The sequence below is a fragment of the Acartia tonsa genome, chromosome 8 (assembly GCF_053477335.1).
Source record: "Acartia tonsa isolate MP-2025a chromosome 8, ASM5347733v1, whole genome shotgun sequence".
Lineage (NCBI taxonomy): Eukaryota > Metazoa > Arthropoda > Copepoda > Calanoida > Acartiidae > Acartia > Acartia tonsa.
This window is the reverse complement of record NC_137267.1, coordinates 1,246,763-1,260,000: the sequence shown is the minus strand read 5'-3', so window position 1 is coordinate 1,260,000 and position 13,238 is coordinate 1,246,763. Positions and strand designations below refer to the sequence as shown.

The 13,238-nt window shown below is 31.5% G+C and overlaps 1 long non-coding RNA gene across 2 annotated transcripts; it reads left to right on the top strand.

The window, feature by feature from the left end:
• The first annotated feature begins 6,313 nt into the window (after positions 1-6,313).
• On the top strand, positions 6,314-11,203 carry LOC145325772 (uncharacterized). Of its 2 annotated transcripts, none has more exons than XR_013881591.1 (4): positions 6,314-6,349; positions 8,100-8,221; positions 9,497-9,562; positions 10,531-11,203. It is a non-coding gene; the product is annotated as an uncharacterized LOC145325772 (long non-coding RNA). The 2 variants fall into 2 exon arrangements; XR_013881592.1 differs by having other exon boundaries at positions 6,315-6,352.
• Positions 11,204-13,238: the final 2,035 nt, after the last annotated feature.

Genomic DNA, 13,238 nt, shown 5'->3' with positions numbered 1-13,238 from the left:
TTGTAAGTTGAGTGTTCAAAAGTTTCAACCAATGGTTTTAATCAATAGAAAATAAAAAGGAATATGTAAAATTAGATTAGTAAATTCAATATTTGACGTGAAAAAGTTTTTATTGAGATACATTACCCCTCTGTTCCTGAAAAGAAAACACGTTGCTATTCTGACTAACACAATTGTACAATCATGATTCATATTATTATCATTGATTATAGACTATTGTATCGAGTTTGCTTTAAGTAGCGAAGCTACTCTTTAACTAGGGCATGTGTCAGGGACGTTGAAAGTTCCTTGTTTGAAAAAGTAAACACCATAGAAAATGTTTAATCTACAATACCCAGGGATCCCTGACAACACCGTCTAAATATCAAAACCTACATTGTACATGGATATATAATTACTCGGAGCTTATTCCAGATTTTCATGTTCCTTAATAAAGTGAACCTTGTAGCAGGCTAAATTAAAATCTCACACCTCCCCCATCCCCTCCCCTCCTACTAGATAAACGAACTGGCCAATAAATGACAGGAGAAATGGGAAATTGAAATGACGACAAATTTTCATTTCCATTATATTTTATGATTACAGATATGATAGCTGTGCTAATTATGAACATAATTATCCTTGTTATATTATCCTTATCATGAAGATCTAGTTGTTTTTTCTTCAATAACTTATAGAATAATTATGTTTTTTTTAAAATATTTTTTTGTCATATTATTGAATGTAAAACTATGCAAAAAATGCCATTTTTAACCCCCCCCCCCCCCTCCCTTTCTCTAAACAATATTTAAACTAAAAATAATTTAAGCCCAAAATTAAGTAACAATCTTTTAAAGTATTTATCTTTACAGTAAATGATATAATTTTCTTTTTCTGACAGTAGAAACGCCTCTCCCTCCCAACACTAAACAAAAAATATTTTTACTAATTTAGAAAAATTAAACCTATTTTTGGATCATGGAAACCCATCTCCCTTTTTAATTTTTAGTTGATAAAATATATATTTCTAACACCTTTTAGGGCTCTTTCTTACAGAACCTATTGTGAGGACACTATCATTGCGGTGCTCTTGTAACCTGAACCTAACCTAGAATAGACATAAATAATTAAGGTTTTTTCAAAAGGAAACCGCCAAATATTTGTTTCTAAGCGAGTTTCAACCACTTGGAGATTTTTAAACCTTTGCTACAATACATACATTGATGGATGGAACCCCGGGGGGATAGTCCAATGGCATTGAATGAGATTTTGCCCTTTACCCTATTAAGATTTTTATGATATCATACTTTCTTCAATTTCAGTGTGATGCTTTGTAATATAAAGATTAATATATCATATAAAAATATATTTATGATATGAGACTGAAAATTAAAATGTATATATGTATAGTTTTAACAAATAGCTTCTTTCATATGCTGATATAATGTAAAAAAAAATGTAAAAAATACCAATTATTAGTTAAGCTCAGATCAATTTTGATAAATCTATAAATTCTTTTAATTTTATGCTCAATTTTTGTCATTAATTAGTTATTTCTTCTCGTATTATAGACAGATTTCCGCGTATATTAAAATAAAAATTTATAAGATTATAACCAGTTTTGATAGAACCGAGGGGCTGAAGTAACAGGCTAACAAAACTGGTATTAATCTTATGATTTTTATTTTAGTACTCTTGGAAAATTGTCTGAAATGCGATGCTATACATGATTTTTCAGTATGGCTGAGAGTCGGTTTTAATCCGGCGTTAAATCGTTAAATCGTTTTCGTTATCAAAACTTGACATCAATGATGACAATATACACATAAAAGCGAAGATCAACAAGTCATGCAGTAAAACAAACAAACATTCAAAATTAAATAGAAACCGCACACCAAAATCAATTTTCTTTTACCATATTTTGCTTCATAAGTCTACTAGCGGCTGCGGCTCTAGTACATATAGGCTATGTATTAGAAGGGTAAGGAAAGGGCGGAAAAGTAGCCTAAAACCAACCAATAATTGCCTTAACCATCCCGGCACCAATGTGAAGCTTCCCTGAAATGTGGAACTCAATCGGTTCAGTAATCAAAGTCTTAAGCTACAGATTTTTAAAAAAAAAACTTATTACTTTTTATACAAAAGGATTTGATAGATATTTGTCGCTTATAACATAACAATAATGTCGAAAAGCTTCGCTTTAAAAACCCTATAAAATATGTTGTTGATTTTGAAGTGTAAATATTGTAAAAATAAACTTTTTATTTATCGAATTCATTTTTTTAAATGTATGTAATTTTTTTGTTTAAAGAATATATTTTAATCATGATAAATCTTTTTCATCTATCAAACCCCTTTTAGAAGCAAAGCTACTCTATAATTTTCGGCCCTATGGTCGTATATCTGAAACGTTTAATATGTAAATTTCTTTGCTGCTATTTATATAGACTAGCGGCTTCGCCCCTAGCCTCTAGGGGCTTTGTCCAAAGAGGTGATAAAACAAAAAAAAATTTTGGCGAAATTCATAAAAGGAACACCGTATTAGTGTCTTAGAAATTATCAGTGTGACGTAAAAATAATAGGATGTTTCGATAGTATGAAGATTTTAAGAATTGTTAATATAGCTCCGAAATTAAAATTTTTTTTGCTTTTAAAAAATATAAAAAAATATTTAATAAATTGTATAATATTTTTGCTTACTTTTTATTTAACAAAATCAACGTTTTTTGCAAAAAAATTTTTATTATAATATCTTTAAAATTGAAGGTTAGTTGAAACAGCTGATTAATGTTTTGATTTTTGAATCCGGGGATTTGGCAAGAAAAACAGACCATTTTTGTTCTACATTTTAAAGCAAAGCTTTTCTATAATTAGGGTCGGTCCGACGGTCTGTCGGTCCGTCAGTCCGTGACGGATTGCTTTTTTCGTTGATTTAGGCACGTTAGATTTTTATATCGACTTCAAATTTTGCATGTGTTACACATTATTATGCATGATTTTAACATCATTTTATTTTGGACAAAATATCCTAAGAAACTCTATGTAATATGCAAAAAAGTATTTAACTTTTTTGTATAACCACCTCGTACCTTGCTAAAATATCATGCTAGGTGAGAGGGGTAAATATGATACAAATTTTATATAAACATAAATATAAAATAAAGTTATTTTTTACTAAAATAGTATTAATCAAAGTAATTGTATGCAAAAATAATTTTAAAATATTTTTGCAAAGTTTATACTTTATTGTGCAGTCAGGCTAAACTTGTGTGCAAGACAAAAGAGAGAGTGGGGGGGGGGGTAAGTAGGGAGGGTTGGGAGTGAACCAGGATCTTGCCATGAAAAGAATGCCAGTAGGAGTCTAGGCCTAACTTTCAAAGAGATGAGACATGCCTAGTACTCTCTACTTACTGCATGATTTAGGCTAAACTTTTAAGCTTAAATATGTTGCTGTATGTAATTGAACTTATATTCTTATATCAATACTTTTAAAATAAAATTCTGAAACAATCATACATCTAGTGTTCAATAAGTAAGTCTTTAGGGTGATAGAAAAATCAAACATTTAAATAGGCAGTTAGGCAGTTGAACACAGGCCTTTAAACTACACACTCAAACCTAAAAATGTCTTATAGAAAATACACTTGAAATTAAATATTCAATGTATTCCATTAGATAGAAAATAGGAGAAGGTTAATATTTTAGTTAATACTCTTTAAAGGTTTAATCTTAAAGATGTGTTAACTCTATTCAATATTCATAATGATTTAAATAATCAAGGTATTGAATACTGTTAGGAATTATTTTAGTTGGTTATCTTTTGGATTTAAAAAGTCCAAAAGAGATATCAACTTTGAATTATAAGCTAGTGTATAAAAAACCTAGTTTATATTTCATATTGTTGTACATATTTTAGTTGGTTATCTTTTGGATTTAAAAGGTCCAAAAGAGATATCAACTTTGAATTATAATCTAGTGTCCAAAAAACCTAGATTGTATATTCATACTATTGTAAATATTTTAGTTAATAATCTTTTGGATTTAAAAGGTCCAAAAGAGATATTAACTCTGTTTTTATTTGTATAATCTTAGATAAATGACATATTATATCTAATAGATATGTTATTTGATCTAAATGTATAACCCCTGTTGAATATTCATTGATAAATTATTAATTTTTAGTATAATATACTACATTATACCCTGACTTAACAAAAAAGTAGTCAGTTGACTAGCCAAGGCTAGGGGGAGTGTTTACATATAGCTCCCTTATATACCTAATGTTTAATTAATAATAATAACATTAGTAATAATAAAACCAACAACTTACCCCTTACACACCCCCCCTGTCCTGTCCTAGAAAGGCTGTCCATAATTTTATTATGGAGGCTTAGGGGTAGGGTGGAGGTTGTATTTTTATGTGAGGAGGGGGTTAAGTTTAATTGGAATACATGGTGGTCCCTGTATAAGTTAGGTACAATTTAGAAAGTGTAGCAACTCTATAATCGTTACCAAAATGTCCGTACGTCCATTTTTAACATGTTGATTTTTCCACTTTTTTAACAACATATTTTTATATGATTTAATTATCAGATCGATTTGAGTTTTGCTATACTGATTCCTGGGACAACAAAGTACAATTTTATATTTTTGCACACACTATTCTCCAATATTTATTAATATACTCGCAAGTCAATGTTTACGTCAGTAGGGACATTTTACCATTTTTCCTAACTATATGTAGAAGTTAGAAAAAAAATAGTTTGCATTTCAGTAAAAAATGGGAAGAAAGTCTTTATACAATGAAAAAATGGCGGAGTTAAAAAGGAAGGAAGAATTAAACAATTCACTCTTCATGGTATGTTAAGTTTAATATTATTTGGTGAGAAAGTAGAGACGTTCCAAAAAAGGGGGAGGTAGTAAATGTATGCTAGCCGAGGGTCAATTGGTTAGTGCCCGCGCATCTGTGTGTATTTCGACAGACAGTGTTTTGGTCTCAGTATCAGTCTGTACACAATTAATGAGAAGATATTTGTGAATTATATACAGTTTGGATTATTGTATAAAATATAATTTTAAAGGTACAATGTCAAATTTTAAAACAATTTTTGTCTTAATATCTACAAGCAAATTAAAATTTAAGTGTAAAAACGGTTTAGTTCAGAATTAACTGTTCATATTTGTATTTTCATATTATTTGATATATGTATTTGTTTGTAGATATATTATATAGTAAAACAACGTTTTTAAAACCGAAGCTTTTCTATAAATAGGGATGGTCCGTCTGTCCATCCGTCCGTCCGTACGTCCGTCCGTATGTCCGTCCGTCCGAGATAGATAGCTTTTATTTGTTAATTTAGGCATGTTAGAATTGTCATATCGATTTCAAACTTTGCATGATGACTACTGTAGTAGTTAGGTACGATCTAGAAAGCGTAGCAACTCTATAATCATTACAAGAATGTCCGTTTTAAACATATTGATTTTTTTTACTTTTTTAACAACAAATTTTGATTTGATCTAATTATCCGTTTGATCTGATTTTTGGTATATTGATTCCTGGGACAACAAAGAACAATATTATAAGCGAAGCAACTCTATAACCAAGTCCTAAATAGGTAAGTATGTCCATAAACATTATCCTGTATTAAGCAGTTTTTCAAGAAATTTACTTACAATTTTGCCTCGACTCTTATACTTTTATATTCTGGTTATTCAGTTCAGACACTATACAAGTGTTAATGTCCGTTTGTCCTACCGTTTCAGTGCTTTGCTTTTATGAATGTTGTCATCCTTGTTTACTTCAATTTTATTTCTCTTTAACTTAAAGTATCACGCTTTCGCAATCTTCAGAAAGATACTTTTATTTTTTTATAATGCATTATTTATAGCAGATGTCGCCCATGGAATGAACAACTTGTATCCTCCATTCCAACAACTCAACGCCAAGCGGGTGGTTTCAGGAAAAGAAATTAATTTGATATAAGTTGCATCATATTCAGCAGATATTAAAATGAAAATGAAAACATTAAAACCAGTTTTGTTAGCACCTAGAAGAAACTAGTCTGTAATACGTGTATGGTTAAGAACCGGTTTTAATCCAGCGGATATCAATCAGTTGCGAAGCCATACTGGAAATTCATTTTTTTTTCTTTATACCAGCGCGGCGGCTATGTTCCTTTAGTCTACCCTACACTTTCTATTGTAGGTTAAAAATGGGTTTTTCCAGGGGGGCGAATACATTTGGGAGGGTGAAGGTACCCTCCCTCCAAAATAGTTATAATTATCTTTCGGTACAAACAAAAACATAAATCAAAGTAAATTTTTTTTTGCGGCAGGATGAAGTACAGGTTGAGTTTCGATCTACAAGGTAGTAGTTTTTATTGCATAGTATTATAGACAGCTTTCCGCGGTTGGAAAAGTGTAAATTATAAGATCAATTCCAGTTTTGTTTGTCTCTTAAATTTTTCGTAAAAAATTGTATAGATTCAATGCACGTTTTTTCATCATGGCTAAGAAGCGGTTTTAATTCAGGGATAATAATCGGTTTTAAAGGAAAAGTAACTTTTTACAAATATTTTACATAGTGATGGAGGGGACACTGGAATAAGAATTATACGGGTGCTCAAAGTTGTGCAATATCCAAGTATTAATATATCTTTCTCCATAATATGGAAAGTGTCGCACACTAAAACTAATCCTTGTTATTAGGGTTGGGCCGGATATCCGGCCATTTTCAATATCCGGCCGGATACCGGATATTGAAACTACCTGGCCGGATATCCGGCAATATAATCTTTTATATTTTACAACAAAAATCTCTGTTTTTTTTAATCTTAAATAGAAGAAATTTTTTTTCTGAATATGTTTATCATTATGTAAAGGGGTAGGTAGTTTCACGAAATGCATTTGAACTCAATTTAGTGAACCGCATATTTTTTCCTGGTTAATTGGTTAAACTACATTTATATGGCATATATTAGAAAGAATTTAAATTTTCTACTACGTAGTTTTGAAAATATCATGACTTGAAAATCGTCTTTTTGTGATATATGCACTTTAAAAAGATGATTTTCTAGTTTTGATATTATCAAAACTACGTGGTAGAAAATTGAAATTCTTTCTAAAATATACCATATAAATATAGTTTAACCCATTAACTAGCAAAAAAATATGCAGTTCACTAAATTAAGCTCAAATGCATTTTGTGAAACTACCCCTTTTATATTAGAAATCTCAATACATAAATTTTGGCGGTGGCAGCAATACTTGGCAGCTGCCAGCCGCAAACCGACGGTTGGTAGGTAAACGGCAACGGATTTTATGAAATTGTAATATGTCATGAAGATATATAAAAAAGCCTAAGTTTAAAATTTGAAATCTTTAAGTAAAAATTTGCAGTCACAGGAACCGTTTAAAGATTTCTGGAGACCTGGAGTTTCAGGACTTGAACACCTATATTACATATGAGGATGTACGACTATAGGATATTTTAGTATTAGATAACATGAAATGCTTTGTTTAAGTAAAAATATAAATATAAGCTTCTTATAGGTCCCAGAGTGGTTTTAGGCTGTTTAATTTTTACAAAAAAAGTCGTTGTAAGGTTTTAAGTTATTTTTCTGCACTTTCATGTCCCTTCTAATATCCCTAGATACTAGGGACGCAACCGCTAGTATAATATAAAACACCAGTTTATGAAGAAATTTTTTGCGGGTATAGTCCCTTTCGTGGCAACGCCCCTTAAGGAGCGATTATTCGTATTTTCAAAGTAGCTTTCCTCCTATTTCTAGCCCCTTGCGGGGGACTCTAACCTTGCGGGGCCAATTGCCTAACCCTGCGGGGCAATCACCTAACCAAATATAACCTAACCTAACCTAAAATAACCCATTAAAAGCAATTTTAAAAATACAACAAATCACCCCTTAAGGTGCGTTGCCACGAAAGGGACTATATCCTTTTGTGATACTTTAATATGTAGTAATTTGGCCGGTTATCCGGCCGGATATCCGGTAATTTGGTCGGATAACCAGATATTTGCCGGATACCGGCGTTTACCGGATATCCAGCATTTGAAATCAGCTTGAAATTATCCGGCCCAACCCTACTTGTTATTTCAGGCCTAACCTAACATCCAGTGTGCAACGTTGTCACACTCATATCTGCAATGAAGCTTGAGCGAGCGGTTCCAATTTTCTGGTTCACCTTGTACGTCTATTCAGAAGTAGATGCAGCTAGCCAGGTAAAATATTATATCAGGGAGAGAGGGAGGGAACATTGGGAAAGCATCGGACACATGACCGTGAATTTACTCTTATTCTTTGGTATAAAAACATAATTGACATTTATAAAATATTTATAAGAACAAAAAAAGCATTGTCAGAACTTTTCCACCAATAATTTTAATATTTTTAAAAGTAAATCTCAAAAACAAAAATGAACATCCAGTTATTCAGTAATAGTCCCTTTCGTGGCAACGCCCCTTAAGGGGCAATTCGTCGTATTTTTAAAATGGCTTTTGATAAGTTATTTTAGGTTAGGTTAGGTTAAATTGAGTTAGGTGATTGCCCTACAGGGTTAGGCTATTTATCCCGTAGGGTTAGAGCCCCCCGCAGGGGCTAGAAATAGGAGAAAAGCTACTTTGAAAAAAAACAAAGAAACGCCCCTTAAAGAGCGTTGCTCTGAAAGAGACTATACCCAGTTATTCTAATAAAAGTAAAAGGGGACTATCCACGAACAAAAGCAAGTGATTCTAAGCACCTTCCAGCATTGATCCATAAAATTTTTAATATTTGGTTTATCGACTAAAAATTGAGGTTTCATCATAGTATTATATGGAGAAAAAAAAATTGAAATGTTAAGCATCTTTCAGTGCAATATCATAAAATTTGATGAGTTCTAAGTTCAATATTTTAAACAGTTTAATTAATGTACTTTTACAATTTACAGCATTTGATGCTTTTATTTTATTTTGTCCTTTGAACTCAACAAACCATTTGATGATATTGCATCAAAAAATGCTTTACATTTCAAAGTTTTTTCATGTAAACAATGGTGAAGCATAACTTTTTAGTCGATAACCCAAATACTAAACATAAACCTAGTATATTCACTTGCTCTTGTTCGTGGATAGTCCCCTTTAACATAAAAAAGTCATAATTAAGACAATTTATGATGTATTTGCATCTAACATGTTATCCTTATAAAAAAGAAACAGGATATCTAGCTATGAGTATGTACCGAGGGATCCTTAACCACTGAATTGTACAACAGTTCTCCTTTACAATGTATCATCTCCTGGGTCCCTAGAAGGTTTATAACTATTTTATGGGAGGCGATCAAACCTCAAAAAAAATTAGGGGGGATTTACTTATCTTTTTACAATTAAAATAAAAGAGAAGGGGGGTCGAATTCAATTAAAACCACCTCAAGTGGCCGCCCTAGAGGCCCCTGGGGACGTATAGCTGTGCCTTTGCTTCTCTTTCCATGAAACAGACTATAAAATTTTCCTTTTCAGGTACGCATGAATCAGAAAGACAAATACAGGCGAACAACAATACCTTGGAATCTAATTTAGAAACAGGTACAGTAGGGATGGGACATTGTATCGTAAATTACATTGGTACCCAAAGTGGCAAAGTTTTATAACTATGTTATCATTTTCGTTTGCACAAAAAATCCTTGGGTGCCTTTATCGAAGCAGGGTAATTTTAATTTAAAGAATGAATGATTTTGTGTATCATCATTGGGGACATATATCAATTTATCTTCCATTGTCTTACCCCTAAAGATTTCCGTGTATAAGTAAATGTAAATAGACGATAAATTAATCTTCCCCCAACATTTTAAGCTAAGACAGATATCAGTAAGGTTTATTTCTATTAACAAAATCAAAAGGGCACTTATTTGCTGGTCTTTGGATGCCAAATTCAGTGACATTGAACAATAGAAATCATAACTTTACAGGTAGATATCGTATATAGGTTTCCAAATTACTGGCTTATTAATCAAAGAAATTTCGGTTATAGTCCCTTTCGTGGCAACGCCTCGTAAAGGGTGTTTTGTCATATTTTTACATTAGTTTTTATAGGTTGTTTTAGGTTAGGTTAAGTTAGATAATTGCCCTGCAGGGATAGGCAATTGTCCCCACAGGGTTAGAGCCCCCTGCAGGGGCTTGAAATAGAGGAATTGCCACGAAAGGGACTATACCTGAAATTTCAAAAATTGTACCCTCTGTTTCTATGTCAATCATGCAAACAATATAATAAAGAATGGTGCTTTCAAATTGCCTAGCGAGAATAGAAACTTCTCCTTTAACATTTTAGATAGTTTAAATTGTGAGGGGTTATCTTAAACCCAATACAACCTAACCTAACCTAACCTAAGTTAGAATAAAATACTAACACACCAAAAACTATCCCATACTTTATTTTAAAAAAATTTCCAACTAATGGGGTGTTTCTGCTTGACTGGACACTTCAAGGGAATCCTCAAAAAAATATTGAATTGAGTAAATATTATAAAATGTTGAATATTATATATTTTTTTCAGAAAAGCCACCCAGAAGCCGTGGGCGTCTCTCCCTTTTTTAACATTGCAAGTAAAAAAAACATTTAAACCTTTTTAACTATTTGTCTCAGGGTATGAAAACAATGCATTTTCTTTTTTAAAAATAATTTTTTTATTAAGAACTAATTAAAAAACATAGACAAATCTAACTTTGCATTAAAAAAAAATAAAGAAAAGTTCCAAATGATAAAAACAAAAAAATGTACCTTACAAAAACAAACCAAAAAGTCTTTCCAAGAAAGTTGTGTTCTTTAGATATGTTTCCCTTCTATTTTAAGTTTTACTTTTTTTATCCATTTTTTATTTAATTGTCAAAATCTAGGTGATGTAAATATTTATAATTGTTATGTTTTTTTCTATTGTGATAAAGTATAAAATGTTGTATTTTTTTTTGTATATTAATAGTTATATATCTCATCGTATTATAGTCAGCTTTCTGTAGAAAATAAAAATAAAAATATTAAAACAAGTTTTGTTAGACCCAAGGGGCCGAAGGTCCCGGATAACAAAGCTTATATTAATTTTTGATGTTTATTTAAATATCAGTAATTAAGAGATTTTATGGTCTTGCTGTTATGGATGTTGTCATCTTTGTTGTTAAATGTTGAATACACTATAAAATTTATTAAAAATAAATAAATGTTTGACTGTATAATTTCATCTTCTTATCCTTTTTAAAGCGAAGCTTTTCTATAATTAGGGTATATACCTCCGTAACTGTTAGCTTTTTAGTTAATTTAGGCATGTTAAAATTGTCCTATCGATTTCAAACTATGCATGATGATTCCTATAGTATTTAGGTACGATTTAAAAAGAGTAGCAACTCTATAATCATTCATTATAAACGTCCATTTTGAACTTGTTTATTTTCAACTTTTTAGTAACAAATTTTTATGTGATATAATAATCCGGTTGAACTGTTTTTTGAAATACTTATTCCTAGGACAACATAGTATAATGTTTTAAGTGTAGCATCTCTATAATCAAGTCTTAAAAATGTAAGTATTAAACATTCAACAAAACGTACAATTCGACTTTTATATATTTATATTCTGATTATTCAGTTCTGACACTCTACACGTATTATTGTTCGTTTTCCTTCCTTTTCAGAACTTCGCTTTTATGGAGGTTCATCCTTGTTTTGTATTTGTTAAACTGAATCATTGAAATATATAAAAGAAATGATCTAAAATTTTTAACCAGTTACTCGCTAAAACTGATTCCTATGACAACAAAATACAATATTATAAGCGAAGCATCTCTATAATCAATTCCTAAAAATGTTATTATGTCCTTAAACGATATCCTTTATTTAAGCAGTTTTAACAAATTTACTACAATTTTGTTTCGACTTTTATACATTTGCCCTTAACAGTCGGGCCCCTTGCCGCACCTTAATCGGTCGGTCGGGGGGGGGGGGGGGGGACACCGTTAAGGGTTTATATTACAATTTTTCAGTTTAATTAATGAATGTTTATGTTCGTTGGTACCGATTTAGAACTTCGCCTTTATGGACGTTGTCATCCTTATTTTTTCCCCCAAAATTTAGGGAAAATACAAAGGGGTTACATAAAAAGAGAAATATTCGCTGAAGAAGGCATACAATATGTTTCAAACTTGCTAACCGCTGGACCGATTTGGATCTGCTTTAAATTTTTGTATATATTCCTTCAATGTAAATCGCCGCTATTAAAACAATACGTTCCAACTAAGCGGTTCCCCCCTCACTCCTCTTCCCTCATATAATGATTTATATTTGTCATAGATATTATGCTGACAGAAGCTTGATAAATTATACAAATGACTATGTTTGCTCGAAAAATTTAAATTAATCTATGCATTGAAAACAATAATATAAAAGCTAAATTGCTATTGCTTATTCTAAAGGGCGATTTGTCGTATTTTTAAAATGACTCTTTATAGGTTAGGTTAGGAGTAAAGCTACTGTGAAAAATACGAAGAATCGCCCCATAAGGTGCCATGTTACGAAATGGACTATACCTGATATTTATTTATAGAAAATCTATATTAATTCTTCTTTGGAAGGAAAAATAAAGAAAGATAAAAACAGATTTACAAAGAGTATAAAAATTATAGTATTTTGTACTCTTTGTAACATTATTTCCTAAATTTTCTCTATAAATTATAAATTATCGATCAGTCCTATTTTCCATCCCACCAGTTCTATTATCCATCCCTTTTTTAGGGGTTTCCTTTCCCACCTCTCCTCTCATCCCTCAATTTTTTGTTACGTCACTAAGTTGATTTCTAAGACAGTAATACGGGGTTCCATAAAAGGACCAAGGAAATCTTCAGCAAAAAAAATGGGGGGGATTTTGTTTGTTGGGGGTGTCCCACCTCCCAAGAAAATAGCCTAAAACCACCACAGGACCAGTAGGTATATTCCCTAAAGAGTAGAATCCGATCGGTTCAGTGGTTACCGAGATATTAAGGGACGGACAGACAGACAGACATCATTCTACTTTGTATTATAGATGACTGGATTTTTTATGAAGTCTCCTATGATGAACATCCAGTCGGTCTATCCATTTCCAATGTAGGGTAGATGCAGTTAGAGAGGGGACATTGGGCTGTTTATTAAACTAGTCACCAAAGTTTTTCTTATTAGTTGGCTTAACAACTTTGGGGACTTTTAGTGAATTTTGATTTGTTAGAGGTCCAAAAACATC